The following is a 23,158-nucleotide window of genomic DNA, read 5'->3' on the forward strand; positions in this document are numbered from 1 at the left end:
CAATCCTTTAAAGTGGAAGCTGCTAATAATACGTAATATGACCCGCTGGTATTTGAATTGTTTCTTTCTAGCTGCTTATATTTTTTTCCTTGGCCCAATAGTTCTCAAATTTAGCCATGATATTCCTTGGGGTTTTAATTTTAGGGTCTCTTTCAGGAGTTTAGTGAATTCTTTCAAAGGTCATGTTACCTTCTGTTTCTATGATATCCAGACAGTTCTTTTTGATGATTTCCTGAAAGATTGTCTAAGCTCTTTTTTTCATCATGTATTTCAGGGTGTTCAATAATCTTTAGATTGTCTCTCCTAGATCTATTTCCCAGGGAGGTTGTTTTCCCAATTAGGTATTTTACATTTTTTAATTTTTTCATTTTGACTTGATTCTTGTCATCTTATTGAGTCATTTACTTTTTTCTTTTTTTAAAACATATTTTTCTATTTGTCCAGTTAAATTTTTAAATAAGTTGTTTTGTTCTATGGAATTGTTTTTCCCCATTTCACAAATTCTGTTTTTAAGGAGTCATTTTCTTTTTCCACTTCACAAATTCTGTTTTTTAAGGAGTCATTTTCTTTTTATATTTCACAAAATCTGAGGAGCCATTTTCTTTTTCTGTTTCACAAATTCTGTTTTTCTGGGAGTTGATTTCTTTTTCCATTTTATCAAATCCATCTTTTAATGAGTTATATGTTTTTTTCCATTTCACTAAATCTTATTTTGTGTTGCCTTTTCCAAACCCTCTTTCAAAGTTTTCATTCCCTTTCCCCATTTTTTTTCTAGCTCTCTTTTAAGATCCTTTTTAATTTCTTCTAGAAGAGCCTTGTGTGATGGGGACCAAGTTATATCACCTTTGGGGGCTTCTTCTGGAGACAATCTGCTTTTTAGTCTCCTCAAAGTTTGAAATCTGTTCTTTTTTACAATGAAATCTGTCTAATGTCAGAGTGCTCTTTACTTTTTTACTCATTTTATTTTTTTAAATTAAGGTCTGCCTTTAGGATGGGAGAGATTTTCCAAGCAACTATAGCTGCGCTGAGTCAATGCTGATTCACTCTGGGCATTTAGGGGTTCATTATTGATTTTTTGTGTTTGTGTTGGATGTTTTAGAACTTCTCTGCTGATGTACTGGCTTGTAACCAGGGCAGAGTGGTCAGCACTATATTCCTCCTTGTGGAGATTCTCTGCCAGGTGGTGTCTACAATGCTTCAGGCTCTACACTGTCTTAGCTGGCGATTGTGGTCAGCTGTTTGTGTTTTGTTGCATCCTTCCCATTTCAGATTGAAACAGACCTTTTCTGGTCTGTTTCCTCCCATAAATTCTTTGCTCTGTAGAGTTTGCACCACCACGCTGAGTCTGTACTGCCCTGGGACTCTGAGCCGTCTGAGATGACATTTGCACTTAGCTGGTTGCATTGGCTGCCTCCTTCCCATTTCCAAAGGAAATAGACCTTTTTCTGGTGATCTTTGAAATTATCTCTGATAATTTGTGGCACTCCCAATATTTGTGCGTTCTTTTTCTCAGGGAGAGATGTGTGTTGTCACCTCCATCTTTTAGAAATAAATCTTAAAAATTATTTTCACATTCACATGTGTTTTCTTTCTATTGTTAAATTAGGTCTAAAGGACCTTTAGAGCAGAAGTTGGCAAACTATGACCCAAAAGATAACAATCACCAGCTAATAATGGTTTTCACGTCTTTAAATGCAATGAAAATTTTAAAATGTAAAGGAGTATATGGAAAAACTGGCAATGGGCCAGATGTGGCCTATATAGCTCGCCAACCCTTGCAAGTCTAGAATAACTGAGAAATCTCCCATCCTGATAATCTCCCCTACATGGTATTTTATTTTGAAAATATCTAATATATTTATCATAAAATATTATGTATTTCACTTATCTATGTGCATGTCACACAATCAAAGCAACTCAGAAGCCATCTACTCCCGATGCCCATCAAAGATGCCTAATTTTGAAGGACACAATGGAAAGAGATGATGGAGCTGGACAATAACAAAGAATGGATGGGGTTGAGGGGGATGGAGACTAAAGAAAATCAGGATTGGGGAAGAAGGGTGGCTAACTTTAGGTAGTTGAAAATTCAGTATCACAAGGATTAGGACAATAAGAAATTAGGACACCTAAGAGATAGTGAGAATTGGTAGGTGAGATGTGCCTGATCAGAGTGATGGACTAGTGCCTCAGATTAGGTTAGGGAGTGCAATGTTCCCTGTCTCAAGGTGTGTATTCCACCCACAGCAGTCATAGGCAAAGGGCAGAGCAGGGCACTCACTGTACAGTCAGTCTTTGTCTGGTTAACTTAATGCAGGACAGAATCACCACAGAATACCCAGAAATCAGGGGTTGTTTCACTAGTAGCCCCTTCAATCTTCTGACTAATCTTTTTTTCCCCTGTTTTTAATTATATATCATGTCCACCATGTTCTTACCAAAAAATTGTCTTGTGAAATCTCCCATTAGATTTCACTGCAGCTGACACACAGGAAATCTAGGGTGAGGACCCCATAATGGAACAAGGAGGAAAAACAAGTCTTTTACTGTTACCTTATCCCTACCTTCTGGCAGGATTCTCCTCGGTGGATTTGGTTCAGGATTATGGTAGTTCTGCTAGGATTTGGGAAAATTATACTATTTATCCTTGGAGCTCTACCAGAAGAATCCAAAGTTTTTAACTGGAGAACAGGACCAAATCCAGTAAGTCTCCAAATGCACCTTTGTACCTTCACTGTTCCAACATGGATGAAGTATGCACAGCTACCTCTCACCTTCAGCTCTTTGGAATCAAGTCTTAAAACTGGAGAGATTTTGCTTTCTCTTAAGCCTTACATGGGGGGCAGAGTGGAGAGGTTAAGGACAGTAAGGAGCAAGAGAGAGGTTGGCATCCCTGAGGGCAAGTAATTTCTCTAGACATTTTGAATTGTTTCATCTTTTTTTAAGATGTCCCCTGAAAAATAATCAATGAAAATCTTGCTAAGTTTGAGGTTCCTCACCAGTTACTAGATTTTCCTTCCTTCTAGAAAGGGTATAATATAGCAAAGAAATCAGGGAAAGGCAAGGCTTTTTTTATGTGGCTGTGCTGTCAGAGGAGACAGAATTCCATTCTACTGATCTAGCTCACTTCATTCTTCCCAAGATAAGTAGGAATTAAAGTTAATTTCCTTGATGTTCTTCTTGGCACAAGAATCAACTAAGTTCTAGTTAATATTTCCCCTCAACCCAGATCTTGAGTGGGTGGAAGAACCCCTGAAAGGTGATGGGGCAGAGAAAGTTGGATGCCTTGAAGTGGTCAGTTCTATCAAATCTGAGCTCTCCAATATATGCTGTGGAGGGGAGGATAGGGCAAGAGGCAGAAGTGTGGGTTGGTCGGATCTGTTCCCATTGAAGGCCTCTGCAGTCCTTCTCATAGGGCTGGGCAGGCTTCAGAAGTGAATGTCAGGCAGTTCCATTCTTGTTTAAGCCCTTCAGAATCTGAAGCTTGCAAGAGCTAAAAAAGGAGAGGAGAGGGTGTTTAAGTGAGGGAAGATGTTCTGAGAAAAAAGGAATCAAGGAATTGGAGATCATAATGTGAATGAAGAGCAGATTTTGTAAAGGAAGGCAGGAGGAAAGGTGAGAAGTCAGATTTTGGAAGGAGATTTTGGAATTCCTTAATATTGAGGCAGTACATTTGTAGGTTATGGAAAGAGCAAAAGTCTGTCTTACTACTTCTTATATGGCTGAGGTAGAGAAGATAAGCTGCTTTTCAGAAGTGACCAGGGTAAAGAATGGAATATTTGGGGTAATTGAAGTAAAAGTCAAGTTTCTTTGTTGAAGTCCCCTTTGAAGGCAGGAGTGGGAGGAAAGAAAAATGGAGAATCAGTTAAGAAACTCATTGCAAAAAAAGTAACCCAGGGGTGTATAAATAATAGCTACTAGGATTTTGACTGGAAGGTAGATGGAAATAGTGTGAATTGCAAAGGAAGAGAGGTTACTCATGGATAGAAATAGTGGAATGGGAATAGAATGGGGTAGGGAACCTAGAAGTAGAAATGGGGATCAAGGAGTATTCCAATTCTCTTACTTCAATATTAGTTGGATTACAAGCATAAATAATATCCCAAGTCAAAAGTAGTTTCATCATAAGGGTTATATAAGGATGGCTAGAAGTGATAAAGCAAATTTGGGGAAAAATCAAATTAGAATTAAAAATAAGAGCTCTTAGGAAATATAGAAGGAAAATAAGAGAACAAAAGATGGATAATCTTACCCAATAATAGATTTTAAAAATTGAACTGAATGAGAATTCAATAACTCCAGAAAAAAAAAATTAGTAACAAGGTAAAAAGATGAGAAAAAAAGAAAAAAATATAAAACATACATGATTAAAAATCAAGTAATATAGAAAACAGATTGAAGAGGACTAATCTAAGCATTATCATTAAAACTAAAATCAAAAAATCTAGATATATTTAAGTGCACACACAGAAGATCTTCCAAAAGCAGAGAACAAAATGAGAGGATTTACTGTTTATCTCCTGAAAGGAATCCCCAAACTGAAAATTCAGTAATGTTAGTTATCCCAAAGTTTCTAGGCTAAAGAAAAAATACCATTAAAAGCCAGACAGTAGATGCATAGAGCCAAGATGGTGGAGAGAAGCCAAGAAGTTGCCTGAACTTTTCCCAGTTTCCCTCAGAAATAATGTTAAATCAAGTCTCTAAAAAGATTCCAGCATGGCAGAACCCACAAAAGTTGAGTGAAATGACTTTGCAGCTTAAGAGAACTTAGAAGAACTTCAAGAAAGGTCTGTCTCACTTGGATAAAAAGGGGAAGTGCAGTCCAGCACAGCTGGGTGCAGGCAAGTCAGTGGAGGCTCTTTGAGCCACAGCTTGATCCTGGCTGAGCAGGCCAGCTGTGAGGCTGGATTTCCAGTTCAAGTAGAAGACAAAGTGCAAGCCCCCGGGCCAGCCCAGTGCCTGGACAAACCACAAGCCCCCAAAGCCCCCACAAGGAAAGCTGGTGCTTGACAACAGTGGCTTCTGCTCCTTAAGAGCAGAGCTCAACTTTTGACCGTTAGCTAAAACAAAAAAGAGGCCTGATCTTAGAAAGCTACTATGGCAACAGGGAAGATCAAAACACAAATTCTTGTGAAGTCCTCAGGAAGAGCTCAGAGAGGTAGAAAAAGCCAGAGAGCACTAAGGAACAATGTCAGGATAATTCAGGACTCTGATTAATTAAACTAAAAGAAAGAATGTAGTATTTTAAAAGGCCAAAGATAAAGTCATACATTCAAGAGCTCACTCAGTGATCAGTATGAATTACTCAGTATGAATCATCTGATGGGGATAGATTTCGGAAATGGCTTTTTAATGGAATAGGGGACTTTTCAAGTATTCCTGATTAAAAAAAAAAAAGGCAGTTTTGAAACATCAGTATAGATGTTAAAAGAAACCTAGAAAAGTATTTAAATTTGAGGTAATTTTAAGGAGTTGAATTATAATAAAATGCTAACATCTGAATAATGTGAGGAGATTAAAGTGTCTACAAAACTGGGGGCTTTCAAGGATTTCAGAGTTAAATATATTATCATAGGGATTGGCTATGGTTAAGTTCTTTCTTAGATTTAAGAAAGAAAATAAAAGGACTAACAAAGTAATATACAAGGAAAAAAGAAGGGTAAGAAACTTACAATGCCTCAAAATTAGACTACATGAGAATATAAAAACACAAGGGTGGGGAAAGAACCATCTCACGTTTGTCATCTGTATCAAATTGTAAATGTCAGTAAATAAAATATATGCACCAAATGACATGGTATCTAAATATTCAAAAAAAAGTCAACGGGATTACAAGGAACAATTGGGAACAATGAGACAAGCGGCCAAAATTTTAGAAACGCAATCAATGAAGTCCTTGGGGAAAATGTATTTCTCTAACCATTTTCATTCACAAAAAAAAGAAAAGGATAGATCAATCAGTTTGGCATGCAAATAAGAAAAACTAGCAAAACAATACATTTTAAAACTAAACACATAATATAGAAAAACTTAAATCAATAAAATGCTAAGAGTTTCTTTGGGGGGGAATGAATACAATTAGTTAACTAATGTGATAAAGAACTAAAACTCCTTTGTCAATAATGAAACATAAAATAGTAAAAAAAAATTAGAAATTATTTTACTTAGTTACATACCAGCAAAACTGGTAATTTAAATGAAATGAATGAACCTTTACAAAAATATCAAGTACCCAGATTAACACATTAAAAAATAAAAACCTTTAATAACTTCAGAAAAAAAAACTTGAAAATCCATAAAAGAACTCCAAAAGGAAAAAAACTGCATGAATTCACAAATGACCTATCAAAAATTTAAAGAAAAATTCCAGTATTAGAAATGTTTGAAAATAATATGTAAAAAAAGGATCCTACCAACTTCCTTCTATAAAACATATGGTCTTCATACCTATACCAGGAAGGGATGAGGTACTGACATAAAACTATATACCAGTATTTCTAACATATATCAGCACAAAAGCATTGCATAAGATTTCAGAAAAGAGTCAATAAAAATATTTTAAAAATTATACACTATGACAAGATTAGATTTACTCCAGGAATTCCAGGTTGATTTAATATAAGGCAAATTTAAAAATTAACAGACCACATTAATAGAAAGTCACATCATCACATCAATCAATAGAAAAAGAAAGGTTAGAGATAGTGATTTCAAAAAAGATATTAGCAAATAAAAGATTATTAAAAATAATTACTTGGTAATTTGAGTAAATATCCAGAAGAAAGTAGGGAGAAACTAGGAAGAGATACAATAATCAAAACAAAATTGAAATTACAGTATGTTTATTATGTGCTATACATACCTGAGATTTACAGTTCACTTACAATTCTTTTTTTTCTATTCTTCATTATTCATGCAAATGGTCGACTTTGTTGCTATCTGTAAAGTTTAATTTTTTAAAAGTTATCATGTAATATAGGAAATTGATTCATTACTTTTTCCTTTCTTGACCCAAATATAAGAATTACAAAAAGAAAACTGACACAAAATGAAATAATTGGGAAATTAAGTGTACAATGATTAGAACAACAGTAAAAAGAGGAAAACCACCACAAAAAAATGAATATGAAGTAATTATAATATCCAAGTATGGCCTTATAGAGTAAAAGAAAAGTCTTCTTCACAGGAGACTATGCTTGTGGAACACAGCATTCCCTTTCAGATTGAGACATGTCCATTACCTATTTTAAACTATCTTTTTTGTCATAATAAGGGAGGACACTCTAGTAGAGAAATGAAAGCCATTAGAAAATGAAGGCAATATATAAAACAATGATTGTCAATATTTTTTTAATCCAATAAAATGAAATATAAAGACATAAAATGTAAAGAGATATAAAAACTTTTTTTTAATCAACTATAACAGTACCCTGGAAAAACTACATCAAGAATAATAAAGAAGAGGGTCAGATGAAAACAAGATTTAATAAAGTCAAACAACAGCAGCAGAGGATGCCTGGACCTAATCCAAACCACACCTCAGATGATGGCAATTAAGGTGGGTGTATCATGGACCAAAAGAAGGCAAGCCCAGCTAAAGCCTCCCAACTTCTCAGGGATGTAGGATGCGGGAGAGCTCCAGGTTTCAGGCCTAGACTGAAGCAACATTGGCCCCTGGAAGCTCCAATAGGACGGATGAGAATAGGACTTATCACCCCAATCAAAACTGTCAGGGGCAAGGGCCTGAAAAGGCAGTAAGATCCAGGGCTAGCAGAATAGAGTGATGGCTCACTCTGGGACTGAAGCAGGCAAAAGGACCTGGGCCCCACAGGCTCATCCAGATTTACAGGAAAGGGAAGAAAACTGAAATAAAGTACAGGAATAAGGCTAAAGGTATGAAGGAATCTTCTCGAGCCAGAAGAACAAAATGACTGGTGGGTCAAAGAAAGGAAGCCAAACCAAAAGCAAAGAAATGTATTCTCATTCTAAGGAAACTGCTCATCGCAGCTGCCTTCCACCTTCAAGGGCTCCAACAGAGAGGAATACTTTTTTAGTTGTGGAAGATTTTTAAACAAAATTGCAATGTTGATATCAGTGGTATGCTTGTAAATGATTAACAACTGGCTCTCCAGAAAACATATCTATGACACATTTTTAAGTTTAAATTCATATTTTCTCCTTTCATTTAAAACTAGATTAAGGTGACATAGTCAACCAAAAATATCCCTGTGGTTGCATACTGTTATTTTAAACATTTTCCAATTATATTTTCTTCTGGGTGGGGCACAAAGGGCTCAATTTGACCCTTCTGGCCTAGACAATAAAATAATAAATCAAGTCCTAATTTGTAGGTCCTTACTAAATTTACAAGGTATAAATACCAAAAAAGAAAATTTAAGTAAATTAAAAAATAAAACCATCAGTTCAAACTGGCTTTAGCCCCCCCCCCCTCGATTGAGATAGTAACTATGAAGAGGGTGGGATACTGGCAGAGATGGGTCTGTGGTTTCTTTCTGCCTGTCTGTCTGTCTCTCTCCTTCTCCCTCCAAAGTGCCAAGACCGGATTCATGGTGAAAGAATTCACCTACTCAAAGCTGTGACAAGAAAGTCTTTATTGATTAGAAAAGAACACCAAGATGTTGTGGCGGGCAATATGCTTCCAGAGAGAAATCATATTGCAAGGAGGCATGGCTTGAGATTTTTATTTTATACACAACAGGATAATAGAACAGGATTTGTATCTGATAAGACTTTTCAGTTTTCATAGGATATGGAGAAGTTTGTATAACAAAGGAGTTTCTCCAGAAACTGTAAGTTTGTATTAGAAAGGAATTTTTCTCTAGAGGATGTCATTTACATATTGGGCTGTCTGCTTTCCCTGCTTCAACTCCCCCCTCAGACAATAAGGACAAATTCTTTTGGGAAAGGGTCCTTGATGTCAATCTAGCTACTTCTTGCTGGAAATGGGTGTAGAAGGGGGTGGGGGGTGGCTAGGAAGGAGAATCGAGATCTGAAAGCAGAAGTATTCAGTGGATGTGAAGTTTGTACTTCAGTTGTCTCAGGATCCCCTAGTTTTAAGAGAAGTCGGAAGTTGGCAGTTTGGAGCCTAGAGGAAACAAATCTCACAAGCAATCTGAAAATGCAGAGACCAAATATGAGCATAAGGATAATAATCCAGGAACTCTACCCAAAGGAGGACTGGGTGGGGTGTGAAAAGCTGCTCAACTTTGAGTTGTTAATGTACACACAGCAAGAGGTGTTGACTAGAGCACAGACAGCTCCACTTTTCAAGAAGTTATGCAGAAGCTTTAAGGAAGGAGTCCTAGAAAGCAAGACTCCAACCAGTTAGTGAATATATCAACAAATACCAAAAGCAGTTTAAAACCTCTACAAGGGGGCATATGCGTGAAGTCTAGTTAGTTGCCAATCCTCACCAGGGTACGCCTCTCCTCTGGACTGGCTTCAGGAGAGATGGGGGCTTAACAGCTCCCTCAGGGTTTACCTGAAGCCCAGCCCACCTGTTTGTTTGTTTCTTCTAGCTTGTGGCCAGTGAAAACGCACTTTGTTTGAAACCAAGCAAAGGGGGAAAGCCTATAACCTGTTCTTTTGCACGAGCTGTTTCCTGCGAGTTACAGGGAGGAACAAAAGAATCGGGCACCTGGGGAATTAAAAAAGCTATCAATGATGAAAGAGCAGTAGCTCTGGCAGCTAAATCTGCCAGTCTGTTTTCTTTAGCCTAAGGTGAATCTTCCTTCTGGTACCCCTTACAAAATATGACCGAGACCTCTCTAGGTTCACAGACAGCTTGCAATAGATGCAGAATTTCTCCCGCATGTTTAATGGGAGAGTTTTTTTGCTGTCAACAAGCCCCTTTCTTTCCAACTAGCTCTGTGAGCATGCAAAATATGAAAAGCATATTTGGAATCCGTGTAAATATTGACTCTCATCCCCTTCCCCAGTTCTAAAGCTCTGCTTAATGCAATGAGCTTCAATTTCTGTACAAAAGTCTCAAAGGGAGTGTTCTTTAAGTCAGGTCTGCTGGAATAGACGGAATCTATAACTTCCTCACAATTATGGACAATCTCTCCCGTTTGAGAGACGTCAGGGAGAAGAGTGGCAGGATTTGGAGTGTGACAGACTCTGGAGAGACGCATCAGGGATATCTAGCAGGAAAGCCTGATACCTAGTAAGTCTCCCACTTGAGAGCCACTGATGTCCTTTGGCTTCTAGAATGCTTTGAACTCTGTGAGGGTTTAGAACCTCTAATGGCTGTCCCAAGGTTAGTTTGGAGGCTTCCTCTATCAACAGGGCTGTGGCAGCTACTGCTCCGAGATAGGAAGGCCATCCTAGGGAAACTGAGTCCAGCTTCTTTAAGAAATAAGCCACAGGTCTGGAATCAGGTTTTAGAGACTGAGTGAGAACCCTCAATGCCTGCCCACGCCTCTCATCTACATACAGAGTGAAAGATTTCTGTAAATTAGGCAAAGCGAGGGTGGAGGACAGTTTGGTTTTCAGAGTTTTAAAAGCATTGATCTACCCAGATCCCCATTCAAGAGGAAGGTTATCAGGACCTTGGATAGAGTCATAGAGGGGTCCAGCAATAATCCTAAAATTAGGAAAGAGATTATCTGGAGATTATCTGGAGAGCAGAGAGAACTGGGCTCCCAGTTTCATTATCAAATCTATACCTATCAATGGGCTAGGACAGGAAGGGATAGTTAGAAAAGAACGTGGAAACATGAGGTCTCCAAACTGGCAAGGCAGGGGGAGGGTTTCCAAATAATTTCTATGTCTCCCTTCAATTCCCATCACTTTAGGAGGGAGGGGCAAGTAGGACCTGAATGCTGGAGCAGAACAAAAAGAAGCTTCCATCCCACTTTTTAGGGCCAAAATTACCCTGGGCAGCTTGGCTTTGCTGATGAAGGAAGGGGGACCAGGTCCAGGGGCTTGCCTATCCAAGTCTGGAGAGGCCTAGAGGGCAAAGCTGAAGACTGTGGTCCTCCCCTTCTCTGGGCAATCGCTCTTTCAGTGTCCTTCCTGTTTGTATTCAGGGTAAGGGCCATTCCTTGCCCAGTGGCCGTGCTGACTGCATCTGAAGCACAAACTTTGGAGCTCATGGGAAATAGCAGTAGCCAGAAATTGTGACTGCTATCTGCTCTTTGCTCCGGTCTTTCCATCCTCCTCCCAATCCCTGTCATTACATACCCCAAAGGCGACTTCTAAGAATTGAGTCCTAGGAGTCTGGGGGTCCTAGAGCCAATCTCTGCAGATTTCATCTTATATCTGGGGAAGACTGGTTGATAAAATGCATGGCAAGGACAGTAATCCCCTCTGGGGAAGTGGGGTCCAGGTTAGTGTATTTCCTAATAGCCTCTACAAGGTGACCCTGAAATAAAGCAGGATTCTCATCAGCTGCTTGGGTAATTTCTCCAAGTTTCTTGTAGTTCACCTGCTTTTTATTCCCCTTTTTCATTCCTTCAATGGGGCAGGTTAGGAGATGATCCTTCTCCTCTCTGTCCCCACTCCCCTCCTCTCTGTCCCCACTCCCCTTCTCTGTTCCCACTCTCCTCCTCTCTGTCCCCACTCCCCTCCTCTCTGTCCCCACTCCCCTTCTCTCTGTCCCCACTCCCCTCCTCTCTGTCCCCACTCCTCTCCTCTCTGTCCCCACTCCCCTCCTCTCTGGTCCCCACTTCCCTTCTCTGTCCCCACTCCCCTCCTCTTTGTCCCCACTCCCCTCTTCTCTGTCCCCACTCTCCTCCTCTCTGTCCCCACTCCCCTCCTCATAGTTCCACCCGGGGTCTTCGGGGGGAATGGCAATGTCCCCCGCCTGGTACCTCCCAGTCATGTCATTGGCAAACTTCTGTGTTAGGTCCCAGATCCTTCTTTTCTCCTCTATGGTGCAACAAGAAGAGATAATGATGTTAGCATCTCCCCAGGACAGATTGTGCTGGAGAGTAATAACTTTGAACCCCTCAATAAACTTGGTGAAATCCTCAGAGTATCTGCCCAGTTTCTCCTTGATGTGGGAAAGATCCCACAAGGAGAAGCGTTTTCCCCCCAGAGTTGGCCATTTTCCTCAGGGGCCAGAGCTTAGAGGAGATAGCTAAATCAGAGTCCAGAGCCGCAGCTGTAGTAGAATCAGGCTCCAGGGGAGCGGTGAAAGGGTGGAGCTCGGGACAGTGGAACCTGAGAAGGAGCTAGGAGGGAAGGAGATGAGGAGAAAGGAGTGCCGCTTCTCAGCCGAGAAGTACAAAGCATTGGGTATTCCCTGAGTCCAGCTCTGGGGGCAAGTTAGGAGGATCCTGCTGGAGGCTGCAAGGGGGGGCCAGATGCTCCTTGCACCCCTAAAAGAGTGGTAAAGAGAGGGTCCTTCAGGGGATCAGTGTCCATCCCTAGTTCTCCCTTGGTAAACTTAACCAGAAACATCCTGCAAGTTAACCATTTAGAATCCCGGGAGAGGCCCCTGAAAGCCTGCATATAAGCAACTTCTGTCCATTTGCCTTGTTTCCTGCAAAATAAATCTAATTCCCTAATAGTAGAGAAATTGAATTAACCATTAATTGGCCATACCTCATGGTTGTCTAACTTATATTGAGGCTAAACAGCAAAATAAAAGTGAATAAGCCTTTTCAATTTTAAATCTTTGAGGCTGAATTTGTCCCTATTTCTCAGGAGACAACCCAATGGTGAATCTTTAGGGATGGAGGAGAAGAGCTTACCCATTTTTGCCACCACACAAGCCCGAAAACTTCCCAATTCTATAGGTCGACCTTTAGCAGACGTCTCCGTAAGGTCCAACAAATGCTCCCCTTTAATAAGAGGGCTATTTGTCCATACACAGGAATTCATTTGCACCCAGTAACCCGAGCCAAATGATCCTCAGAGCTACCTAGCTCCCAATAGTTCTGGCCACAATTCCTAGGAATTTTAGAACTGCCACCGCTATAGAATGGGGATATTTCCAGCTTACCTCCGTAAAAAAAATTACGTAAAATTACGTAAAAAAAAAAAAATTGCTTCCAGAGAGAAATCATATTGCAAGGAGGCATGGCTTGAGATCTTTATTTTATACACAATAGGATAATAGAACAGGATTTGTATCTGATAAGACCTTTCAGTTTTCATAGGATATGGAGAAGTTTGTTTAACAAAGGAGTTTCTCCAGAAACTGTAAGTTTGTATTAGAAAGGAATTTTTTTCTAAAGGATGTCATTTACATACTGGGCTGTGTGCTTTCCCCACTTCAACTAAATAAGACTGTAAATGTCTTTGAGCCAAAGGCAACAAATAGTTGTTACAATAGTGTTGAGACTATTTACTTTATTGGTTATATTTTATTTTTCCTACCTTTCCACTTTTAAGCCACCAGGTGGTTTGGACAATTTTAAATTATCCCAGCAAGATTTTGAAAAATTATTGATTTCAATTTTTCCCCAACAAAAACACTGGTGTAAAAAACTATTATAATAAAAAGAATTTCAAAATAAAAACCCAAGTCATAGTTATACCACAGAAATAGAACCCACCAAACAAGAAGGAATTGGCCACAGGAAGTGCAAAAGAAATAAAGAACAAGCTGAAATAAAGATGAGAAAGAGATTTCTAAAGGAATTAACTAACAAAAGGTTAAAAAAAAAAAACTTATCCAAAAGTAGACAACTTAAAACAACAGAATGAAACAGAACACAAAAACTCAATGCTACACAAGAAAAATATCAAAATCAAGACTAAAAAAAATTTAAAAACTTGTCTACTGTCAGAATCCAATTACCCCCCAAAACCAAAAAGAACTTAAAATCACTAGGTATCTTGAAAATAATGATCAGAGTACCATATTTAATGAAATAAAATAATACAATAAGGAAAATTTTTAAAAATAAGAACTATTAGAACCAGAGAAAAAAAATAAAAGAAAAAATTGCCAAATTATTACATGAAAATTCAAATTGAACATGCTAATACACCTAGAAATGTGATAGCTGAAATCCAGAACTTTCATATCCAAGAGAAAAAATACTACATTCAAAATAAATCAAGGATTAAGGAACCACAGTTAGATCACACAGGATTGTTTAGCATTTATTATGCTAAAGAAAGAGAAGAAATCTTAGAATAAAATATACCATATTCTTGGCCAAGTATCACTTGGATCAGCTCTATTAATCCAGGTCCGAAGTTAAAATGTATGAGTTACTTGTGGAATATAAAATTAAAAAATGTAAAGACCACATTAATCACAATTAATAAAATGGAAGGATTTCTCTCCCTTTCCCTCTAAAGTCACACTAATCAGGAAAACATTTTCCATAGGCAATAAGTAAGCTTTGATAATATCTTTGGATAACTCCCTCCACACTTCCAGGCTGAGCCTCTTAAGTGGCAACAGAGCTACTCTTAAGAGCTCAATGTAAATGATCGTAGAGACACTGTTCAGTATCTCTACTGGGCACTACAGCTCATGAAAAAGAGTAGGGGGAACCAAGGTTAATGGGAAAGGGTATTTCTCAGCAGCACTTGGGTAGGGCAGACACACCTCCTACCATGTTCCTGCTAGCTTAATGACAAAACCACCATAAATTTCCTAAGAGAACATCCTTTCACTAATCTGAAGAGAATTTTAACAAGTGGCTTATTACACAAAAATAAAATATGAATATTATTTTAAAGAGGAAAGAGTAATGTCAAGAGTTTTGAGGTCCTATGAATTCTAAGTGGTCGTGGCCAGGAACAACATCAGCCACAACTGCTGCTCGCTTAGAAACCATCACCAGTCTTAATCACAAGTCTGAATTATGTGGTACCAAAATAACTAAGAGATGACATGCAAGACATTCAGCCTCGTAAAGGTTGATATTAAGATTTACCCTACATCAAGGTAAGCATCTTATTTGTTCTAGGGTTGAAGCTTTGTGTAAGGAGAAGGGGACATATAGGAGAAATGTTGTGAAATTAGGAACCACAACACATGGAAAGAGACTGAATACGCAGGATGAATCTGAGCCTGGGTAACTGGGACAATAGTGTTCCCCTCAACAACAGTCATAAAGTTCAGAAGAACAGTAATTAAGGTGGGGAGAGGGATAAATTTGTTGATTTTGAAACATGTATGGGGATCTTCAGTTTGAGATATCCAATAAGAAGCTGGCCATATAAAAATGGAAATCTTAAAAAGAGATTAAGTCTAGATAAGTAGATCTGAGAATCACTCAATGCATAGGAGCTACCATTGAAATCACCATTGAGATCATTATATGAAAGAGCAGAATTATAGAAAGAAGATATGAGAGCCTAGAACTAGTCACTTGGACATATAAGTTAGTAGATTTTATCTGTCACATACATACATAAAAATACTGATGATTTTGTGGCACTTTTGGTTTTACTAAATATATATATGATCTATTTTTTGGTGAATCTTGTGAGGTTCATATACATATATATATATGTGTGTGTGTGTGTGTGTGTGTGTGTGTGTGTGTGTGTATGTGTGTGTATATAATCATTTGCCATTTTATCTTCTGATATTTTGATTTTTTTTTCCTGCTTTAGCTGCTGTTACTACTGATTTCAAAATTATGTCAGATAAAATGGACCTACTTGCACTGACAAAAGGAACCTATGTTTTTACCACAGTGGGAAAGCTTCTAATCTTTCTTTGTTCATATAATGCTTATTTCTGAAGACAAATAAATGCTTTTTTTATCATACTAAGGAAAAATTCTAAATTATATGTACTCTTCATCTATAGATCTTATCAAATGATTTTTGTGGTTTTTCTCATTATTTATACAGATTCATTAATCATATAGGTTTTCCTAATATTGAACCATTTTTGCATTATTGTTAAAAATTCTATGTGATCACATAATTAAGAATCCAGAGATAGGGGCAGCTAGGTGGTGCAGGGGATAGAGTACCAACCTTGAATTCAGGAGGACCCGGGTTCAAATCTGGTCTCAGACACTTAACACTTCCTAGCTGTGTGACCCTGGGCAAGTCACTTAACCCCAGCCTCATTAAAAAAAAAAAAAAATTCAGAGATAAAAAACTGATCTAGTTCATCTTTTTACATAAGAAACTGAAACCCAGAGATTTTTACTCATTTAAGGTCACACAGATACTAAATGACAAAGCTGGGATTTAAGCCCAGCAGCTAGGAATTCAGTGGATAAAATACCAGGCTTGAAATTAGACTCATCTTCCCGAATTCAAATTTGACCTCATTAGACACATCCTACCTGTGTGAGCCTGGGCAAGTCAATTAATGCTGATTGCCTCAGTTCTTCATCTTATAAAATGAGCTGGAGAAGAAAATGGTTAATCCCTCCAGTATCTTTGCCAACCTCTGTCACAAGGTATCCCAGACTTATTTCAAGACTCACATAAAATCCCATCTTCTTGCCTATTCCCTCCCCCCCCAAAAAAATTTCTAGTGCCTTTGAGATTACTTCCTATTTATAGCATTTATCTTGTATAAACATAGTTGTTTGCATATTATCTCCTCAATTAGATTGTGAGCTCCTTGACAGAAAGGACTTTATTTTGTCTTTGTACTTTGCACAGTACCAGCATATAGTATTTTAAAAGTGCTTGTTATGGATACATCCAAGATGGCAGCGGAGCTCTCCTAATAGTCCCCTCCAAATCAGTTGTGGGGGCAGAAAAGCCCACAAAATGCTAGAGGGAGACATTATCCCCTCCAACACAACGTGGAAGGTCTATTGGAGAGACTGTGACCTTGAGCAGATGAAACCCAAAGAAGTACCAGTGGTGTGCCGTGGATATCATCATGGCAACAGAAGCAGTAGCAGCAGCATTGAAATATGGTGATCTTCAGTTTGAGATTTCCAACAGGAAGCTAGTCATATAAAAGTGGAGATCTTAAAGATGACAGGAAAAAGTAGATCTGAGAATCACTGAACCCATGGGAGCCACCATTAAAATGGTAAGGAGGGTCACACAAATGATCTAAATCACTACTAATTAGAGAATAGTAAATTAAAACAACTCTAGGTTACACCTTAATTTACTAGAAATGACAAATGCTAAAGAGGATGAGGGGAAATAGGTACATTAATGAACTTTTAGTGTAACAGTGAACTGTGCATACCCTTTGATCCAGCAGCACTGCAGTGGGAGAGCAGGTTCAAAGAATTAACTTGGACACTGGACTGCTTCTCAAAGGAAAAGGCTTTATTGTTTTATAAAGCAGCACAGCATCAAGCAGCATCAGGGAACTGATTGTAAGGGATCTTCCAGAAAAGGTATCTGTTTTAATAGGAAAAAGTGGGAGGTGGAGGATATATTTATTTCTTAACCATTGGCTAAATTTTGAGAAAAGGAATAGAAACATGTAGCAGCACCCAAGCTCCCTAGAACCCTGTCTACTAGGACCCAAGCTCCTTGTACCTGAGTGAGTGCTTAACCATGTCCTGTTTATCACAAGCCAACGTCCTTGTACCTTCCCCAGTGGGAAACAACTTGTTTTTTTTTCCTTGTACCTACTATAAAGGCCCTGGTGAGGCCCTTCCTCAGTCTGTTTTCCAAAAGAATCGAAATAAAAAGAAAAGGGCCTATATGTATAAAATATATTTTTGCTTTCAAAGAACTGGGAATTGAGAGGATGCTCATCAACTGGGGAACAGCTGAACATATGATTGTGATGGAATAATATTGTGTTAGAAAAACAAGGCAAGACCTATAAGAACTAATGCAAAGTAAAGCATGAAAAATTGGGAGATTGTTGTGCACAGTGACAGCAATGTTGTGATCAACTGTGATTAATTTGGGTATTCTGGGCACTGAAATGATCAAAGAAAATTCCAAAGGATTCATGATGAAAAAATACTATTCACTTCCAGAGAGAGAACTTTGAGTGCAAAGTGAAATATAATTTTCTTAATTTTATTTTGTGATATGACTAAGGTGCAAATGTTTTGCCTGATTTCACGTATGTAAATTGAAATCAAAATTTTAAAAATTTTTAAATAATTTTTAAAATGCTTGTTGACTTGTTGAGAAAATGCTGTTTACAACTGAGAAAAAATATATAAATGCCTATGTATCAATAACATGTAAATGGCCTATGTAAAATAAACTATAGTACAACTTTAACACAAATAAAAGGGGAAAAGTAACTTTAGAGACGATTTATATAAAAAATGGCAATACTAGACAATGCTAGAAAAATAGACACAGAAATAAAAAATTATGAAATCTTAAAATTTTAGGGCAGAGAAAGTTACTTGAATTATTAGATATAAAAGCATGTTTTTATAGCTATATAAAAGTATACACACATACACACACATATCTATATATGTATATATATATATATATATATATATATATAAACTATACTCAAAAGGTAATTTTAAAAGTTGCTGTTATTGAATGAATCATGCAATAGACAAGGACTGGAAAAATCTAAGATCACAAAATATTGGGGGGAGAATTGTATTCAATAAAAGTTGCTGAAAAAAATCAGAAAGCCCTAAGGCAAAAACTGGGATTAAATCAAATTCTTACATCCTATACTCAATAAATTCCTTATACTTCCATTGTTCAAAGTTTTAAAAGCCATGACAAAATGGAATCTATTTTAGTTCTAGAATTAAAGAATATTCTTATTCATTTAACAAGATATTTCATTTTAAAAATGGATAAATGATAGAATATAAAAATTTTACATAAGAATCAACCTCCAGAAGAAAAATAGGTTTGATAAATTGTTCTTTTAAATGATTCTGCTAAAAATCTAATATTTCCAAATACATATTAAGGAATTGACTCAAATATCTAGGAGGAAGAACCTTCCTTCAAAATAATGGTTCAGAGGTCAAAAATGCCAGTTTTCAGAAGATCACAACATATTCAAAAACCATGTAGTTTAGTGTAACAGTGAACCCGGACCTGCCTAACTCTAACCCTGTCTCCCTCCCGGGTAGATGCCCTGTCTGGTTCCTGCTGCTTATGCTGCTGGGAAGAATCCTACCCCTTCCCCACAGAAGGTTAGGGAAGAACTTGGGGGGAGGGGGAATTACGGGGCTCAAGGAGGCCACTGTTCTTATGTCCTTCCCATAAAGATGAGCCAGAGGAAAGGAGTCTTGGAAAGGACCTTCCCTCCCCTAGGCACCTTGGTCCTGAGGCCAAGCTCTGCACCAGGCCAAGGCCACTTTCTTGTAAACTCTTCCAGAAAGCTACAAAACTGAAAAGTTGTTACAAAATTCTAGTGAGAGAATTGTAAATGGAAACAATTGGGATCCCATGCTAAATTGCCAAAGGTAAGTAAAAATTTAGAAGTATGGAGAGATGGAAATTGGTGTAATCTTTTTGGAATGCAAATGAAGTTTTGAACAGTTTCAAAACCATTTCTACTTTTTGATTCGGTGAATACCATATTATAATAAATGGAAGAGAAAACTGTTTACAAAAACAATTAACAAATGATTGGGAATAGTCCATGGAAAGGCAATGTGGCAGGACCCTCGATGAGGCCTTGGAAAGATCTGGATTCAAATTCTACTTCAGTTACTAAGTATATGACTGTGGATAAGTCAGTTTATTTATGACTCAGTGTTCTCATATGTAAGGTAAGGATGCTGGATTGGATAGCCTATAAGCTCCCAACTCTAAATGATACTGGGATATCACACTCCCAGCGCTGGTGTCTGGAGTTTAAATCCAGCCTCAGACGTTTGACTCTTATTAGGTGTGTGACCCTGGACAAGTCATTGAACCCTGGCTGCATCACAAAAACAGACCACATGCTCTGTGACTGGGGAATAGTTAAATTGCGGTGTATCTATGTGATGCACTATTCCATTAGCATCAGCAAAAAAAAAAAAAAGAGAGAGAAAATCTTTAGGAATGATGCAAAATGAAAATGGAATTACAGGGCTACAAGTTAAAACAATAATAGTGAAAACTTCAGCACAAAAATTAAGGGAAAAAATACATGGATGATAGTCTTCAGAAGGAAGCAGAAATAAGATATTTGTATTTCTATTTTTGAGTAGTTCACATATTTTGTCAAGAGTTTATTCCTTTTTAGGATTGCTTTTTATTGCCTGGATATTTGATTTTTTGTTTTTTTGATTAGCTACCCAAACTAAGGCCTAAAAAACATCCTGGTGCTCTGAGAATATAAAGGCAGGAGACAGAAAGCCTAGCAGAACATGGGATGAGGAGTAGAAAGGGGACAAAAGAAGGGCAGAGGCGATGTGTGAGCCCAGAAAGTCCAGCTGACTGCAGGACTGAGGAATACTCAGACTCCAGGACTAGAGGAGAAATTGTCAGTAGGCCGCTCAATCCAAAGCAGCCACACCCACATCAGGCACCTGTCATGCACAAGCTGGAAGGGACTTTTCTCTAGTGTGCAATTGTGTATCTTCATAACTGTCTCTGAGAACAGGCTGGGCGGGGCCTGAGGTTTTAGGAAATGGACTGCGGCTCAGAAACATTCCGGGAGCATCTGGTGCTAACCTTGCACCCTGGATTACCCCTCTCCTACCCATTATGCATAGATTATACAGTACTCAGCTGTTGCTCGTGTTTCTAAGTGTGGTTTTCCCCCACCCACAAAAGGAAGTGAACAAAATATTCTGTCTTTAATTTCCAGTCTACAAAGCCTCGCGGGAGATTGGCAAATGCACCCTCAGATACAGAAGCTCCTTCACCAGTCCGCCTAACTCTAACCTTGTCTCCCTCCCAGGTAGATGCCCTGTCTGGTTCCTGCCGCTTGTGCCGCTGGGAAGAATCTCACCCCTTCCCCACAGAAGGTCAGGGAAGAACTTGGGGGGAGGAGGGGATTATGGGGCGCAAGGAGGCCGGAGTTCTTATGTCCTTCCCATAAAGATGAGCCAGAGGAAAGGAGTCTTGGAAAGGACCTTCCCTCCCCTAGGCACCTTCGGTCCTGAGGCCAAGCTCTGCACCAGGCCAAGGCCACTTTCTCGGGGACTCTTCCAGAAAGCTACAAACTAACATACAAGGCCTCCCCAACTTCAGAGCCCCCTTACTGAAAATCTGCATCCAGGACCAAAGTGTGAGCTGGCCAGGAGGCTGAAGCAGCTCCCCTGGCGTGCTCAGTTCGAAGCCCCTCCCCAACAGGTTCTGGCCATATCCTTTTTCAGTGATAGGCTATCTCTGCCCCGACCAGCCCTCCTCTTAATTAACCCTGAGGCCGTCCCGGTCCCTACTCCTCCTGCCTGCCCCCCTGCCTTTTCTGAAAGCAACAATAGGTGTAAAAGTCAATACTGGTATCTTCCAGCCTAGAAATTTCCATGTCCCAGGCTACTCTCATCATGGCCACTATTCGGGGCCACGTGAGACATGAGAAAAGGAAGACTGCCTATATGGCTGAAAGAGACCCCTCCTCCCTACGGTTATTGTTCAGTAAGTGAGCCCTTTGGCTGCCTTAGGGTGTATGGGGTGGGGAGGGAAGAGAGGCGCTACCCTAGTTCACTTGCTGAGGCAGAGAAGGGCATTTTGGGGCCTAGGGAGAGTCCTGGCTGGAGCAGAAGAAAGAACATATTCGCTTAAAAAGTGTGAAACTTATGTCCCTCTGAATGCGGGACCTTCCCAAACCGTCTGGATTTCTCTCATCCAGACTCTCCCGAAACCTCCAGAATGCCCTTCCTCCGTGTTCCTGAGTATTTTAATTTCTACTTTTTTTCCTCTTAACCCTAAAGCACATATGAGTTGATTCACTTGGTCAGCCTGCTAAGGAAGATTTCCCAGGGCTTTGTGCTCTCTCACATGGTTTTAGGGTAATTGACCTTAATTTGAATATCGGCACTGCTAGTAACTAGTTGAAACTTTGGCCCATGTGAATTTCACTCTCTGTAACCTCATTTTCCCCATCCATAGGACATATGGTAATACATGGTTAGCTCTGACAGGTCAAGGCCACCCAGAAAATTACATGGCTGCTTTAGGGCCCTAGCGGGGGAAGCCAAAACTTCATTCCCCTGTCTTCAGAGAGTTATCTGAGAACTCCCCCGTTAAATCATTTTTGTTGGTACAAATGTCACTTCTGCTGTACATTACTTGTTTAAATAATTTAAAGGATATCCCATGACCTTCGTGTGTGTGTGTGTGTGTGTGTGAATTTAACCATCATCAATCACAAATGTCCCCAAATGTGAAGATAAGGATGAAAACTGAATTTCTGGCACATACAGTGTTGTTCACTGCTATTACTCTGTTTTTGAATCTCACTGTACTTTCTCTTCCTTTTCTTCCCTATATATATTTTAACATCATTATTCTTCCTATTTGCATGGTATTTCTCTTTGAGAGTAGCAGCCTTCTATTTATTCTCAACACTTGGCCACATGTCTGACATGGAGTAGGCATTTAATACATACCAGGTAACTCCCCCCCTAGTTCTTGTGGTGGGGGTGGTGTTTTATTCATTCCAGTCTTACCTTTCATGACTATACTTAGCAGACTCAAGGATAACTTTCTGAATCGGTCTTTTCCTTTTCTGTTAAAATATAACCTAATATATTCTTTATGGTACTATGTCATGTTCATCATATTAAATGTCTGTAGATTCTTTTTACAAAAAAAGTGTTCACGATATAAAGTTGTGAAGCTCCTATGCAATGAATGTCTTTAACTTTTCTTGCCCTTTTGCTCAGAATTATGCATTTCTTATTTTGCTATTTTCTCTTACCTTTTTTAATGAAGTCATCCATTATCAAAGAATATGCTGATCTGATCTGGAAGGACTTATCAACATATTTTTCCTACAACTTCAGCAAAAGAAGCAAAACATAACTCTGTTATACATATTTATAATTATATATCCACTTCCATATTATATTTATGTATTACATATTTACATTACATATTACATTATGTATTACATAATTACTGCAATCATGGCATATAATATAATTATATATGATTATGTATATAATTATACTATAGTACATAAGTTATATATATATATATATATTGTGTGTGTTTGTGTGTTTTACAAACTTAGAAGCATTATAGAAATGACAGCTATCAGATGGTACAATGAATCCATATGCACAATGTGTGGTGCAGTTTCTAATCATTTGTTTTTCTATGTATCTTAGTGGTGGAATCTGTAATGACCAAATACTTAATGAAATATTCTTGTTGCCTCTGGGCACATAATAAAATT

The 23,158-nt window shown here is 38.5% G+C and overlaps 1 long non-coding RNA gene across 2 annotated transcripts in view; it reads right to left on the minus strand.

Moving 5' to 3' along the window:
• LOC141557962 (uncharacterized) overlaps positions 1 to 23,158 on the minus strand; it is a 56,328-nt gene that overhangs the window by 11,636 nt on the left and 21,534 nt on the right. The window contains exons 2-3 of one of the 2 annotated variants that reach the window (XR_012486927.1): positions 6,863 to 6,939; positions 1,880 to 3,493 (exon numbers count right to left, since the gene is read on the minus strand). This is a non-coding gene — a long non-coding RNA (uncharacterized LOC141557962). Of the gene's footprint in view, positions 1 to 1,879; positions 3,494 to 6,862; positions 6,940 to 23,158 lie in introns of those variants that run through there. The other variant, XR_012486928.1, reaches the window with a different exon arrangement.

The sequence above is a fragment of the Sminthopsis crassicaudata genome, chromosome 2 (assembly GCF_048593235.1).
Source record: "Sminthopsis crassicaudata isolate SCR6 chromosome 2, ASM4859323v1, whole genome shotgun sequence".
In the NCBI taxonomy this organism is placed as follows: Eukaryota; Metazoa; Chordata; class Mammalia; order Dasyuromorphia; family Dasyuridae; genus Sminthopsis; species Sminthopsis crassicaudata.